The sequence below is a fragment of the Pteropus vampyrus genome, unplaced genomic scaffold (genome assembly GCF_000151845.1).
Source record: "Pteropus vampyrus isolate Shadow unplaced genomic scaffold, Pvam_2.0 Scaffold405, whole genome shotgun sequence".
NCBI classification, from domain to species: Eukaryota; Metazoa; Chordata; class Mammalia; order Chiroptera; family Pteropodidae; genus Pteropus; species Pteropus vampyrus.
In genome coordinates this window covers 164,930-167,528 of record NW_011889186.1, presented here as the reverse complement: position 1 = coordinate 167,528, position 2,599 = coordinate 164,930, and the positions used below count along the sequence as shown (strand labels likewise).

General features: G+C 62.8%; 1 long non-coding RNA gene across 1 annotated transcript in view; it reads left to right on the top strand.

The window, feature by feature from the left end:
- Window positions 1-2,078, top strand: part of LOC111731887 — a 6,573-nt gene extending 4,495 nt beyond the window's left edge. Inside the window, exon 2 of the long non-coding RNA XR_002777362.1 lies at window positions 1,829-2,078. This is a non-coding gene — a long non-coding RNA (uncharacterized LOC111731887). The remainder of the gene's footprint in view (window positions 1-1,828) is intronic.
- Window positions 2,079-2,599: the final 521 nt, after the last annotated feature.

Below are 2,599 nucleotides of genomic sequence, written 5' to 3'. Positions count from 1 at the left end.
TTGCGGGGCAGGGCCTCCCCCACTTCGGCACAACTCACATCATTGTTTTCAATGTACAGTTTAAAACTTAAAAGTAAACTTTTCAGCCACTCACAGGTTTGCTCAGTGATCTGAAGCACTTTGGGCACTTTTTGGTGCCGTGGGATTTGTCTACTTGACGGCTGGAGGAGGGGGGTTCTGCCCCTTTCCCTGCAGCCCCCCCTCCAGCTTGGCTGCCCGAGGACCTTTCTGAGGTGGAGGGGAGGGCTCGTTAGCTTGCTCAGAGCCAGGAGCAGACCAGGGACGAGCCCCTGGCGGTGGTTTCAGAAGGAACAGGTGTCCTTCGGAAAGAGACGCAGGCCAGGGGTGTGTGAGCCCTGCCGGCTCCGTGCCTGAGTCCCTCTAGGGGCCAGGAAACTTGGCGAGGAAGCTCATGACACAGGATGGTGTGGTTGAGTCCTGACCTGTCCCATCTGTGTAGGATGGGCCCCGGATGGCATCTGCCCTTGCCCTTGCCGGCCTGTGCACTCAGCGTGGGAGTTGACCCCATGCAGGACTCAGGGTTGGTGCCCAGAGGTCATCCAACCTTCCTGGGTGTAGGTAGGAGCCGCGGGTGAGGGACACAGGCCCCTCAGACCTGGAGACAGCCCTCAGGCCTTCCACCTAGGGCACGGCCCCATCAGCCTTTCCAACTCCAGGCTACGTTCCATGGGACCCTGTGCTTGGTCCTCTCTGGGGCTACAGGTCCGGACGGTCTAGACCCCTAGGGACAGATTGCTGTGAGCCGGGCAGCAGGCTCAGGCAGCCTAACACACAGGAAGCCTCCTTCTGTCACTTGCCCTGTCCAGCTACTCCGGATCTGTGGTCCATGTCAGGCAGGAAGCCCCCAGTCCTGGTTGCTCCCCTCAAGCTGTGCTCTTGGTTTCCTTGCTCCTCATGCTTAGGACCTCATGTCCCCTATGGTCTGCCCTAAAGGAAGTGGGGAGCACCGGGCCCAACTCGGGGGTCACCCCAGTCCAGCGGAAGGCTGACTCCATCCCAAAGTTGCTCACTCTAAAACTTAGCACCCCATGATCTCAGATGTCCCCACCCTGCCCCTCAATATTGCTCACTCAAGGCTTAGAGTCCCCCAAACTCTGGTCATCACATCCCCGATCCTAGCCACAGACCTTGGAGCCGGGAGCCTGCGGCCCAGCCCAGGACGAGGCTATGACCTGGACGCCTGCCCTTATTTCAAGGCTGCCGGCCGGCAGCAGAGGCTTCACGCCCACCCGGGGAGCAGGGGCAGTCGGAAAGCAGGGTGGCCGCACGGTGTGGGGGGGCCGCGGCCGCTGCCGAAGTTGGGCTGAGAGTGGGCGACGGCCCCACGCCGGGGTCGCAGGTGACGCACAAGGGGTCCCAGGCCGGCGGGCGGGGGCGTACCCCAGAGGCCCCCCCTCTCCTGCGCACTGCGGGGTCTCGGACGCCGAAGTTGGAGGGAACGGAAGGGTCGGGGTCCGGGACGACCTCTCCGCCTGCCCGGCGGTCACTCCAGGCGCAGGGCAGCCACTGCCCACCGCACACTGCGCTGCTCCGGACCCACTGTGCGTGTGACAGCGGCTGATCTGTCCCTGGGCAGCGCGATCGCCCCGGCCCCTCCGCGACCCTGCTCAGTCGGGCAGGGGGAGGTCTCACCGGCTCGGAAGGCGCGCGCCAAGGTGGGAGTTAGGGGGAGGCCAGGGCGCCTCAATGGAAGGGTCTGCCTGTCTATGCCTAGCGGACGCCCAGGGGGATAAAGGGGGGACACTGAGGGCTCAGGTTAGACCTGATGCCCTCTTGGAGGGAACTTTCTTTTCCTTGTGTGTCGCAGGGTGCCAGGATGTGCACGGTTCCTGGGTCCGTCTTCTGGATGTCGCCAAGCTGAGGGCAGCCCTGGGCAGGCACGGGTGTGGTGGTCAGAAACTCAGCCATCAGGACCGGAGCCTCTAGGACCATCCTCTAAAGAGCATCTCTGGGAACTTTTTAAAGGAAGATAGTGACAGTTTTGGCTTTTCTGTGTACTTCTGCCACTTCATCAAGGCCACTGAGTGAGGACTTGGACCCATTTGTGGTGCCCAGCAGTGTACCCCTCCAGAGGTGGGGGCACCTGGTGGAGTCCCTGGCCTGTCCGCTGGGCCTGCCTTCTCTGCTGGGAGCTTTCAAGTCTACGGTAAAAGCCTGCTGGTCGTGGAGTATGCCCAGGGCCTGCAGGTGCCAGGATGCCTGCGGCACGCCCTGTCCTCTCCCCAGGCAGTGGAGACTGACAGCTGGAGCTGGGTCTGCAGTTGGCGGAGAGGTCTCAGGGATTCATGTGGGCTTGGACTCCCCTTTGCAAAGACCCTGTCCTGGTGGTCACTGTGCTGTCACACGCAGCAGGTTCGGCAGGTGACGGGGAAGCTGTGGCAGCCTTGGGGTTGAGAACCCCGGTATTCTCTGGCAGCCCTAGAGGGCACTCCTGCATTGGGGGTGAGAAGGCGCTGAGGCCAGCAGGGGCTCCAGTGCTGTCCCCCAACACAGCCTGGCCCTGAAGGGCGGCAGTGACGACTCAGTGGTCCTCACACCAGGCAGGGTCCTGCCTCAGCTGCTGGAGAGCTGCCCAGCC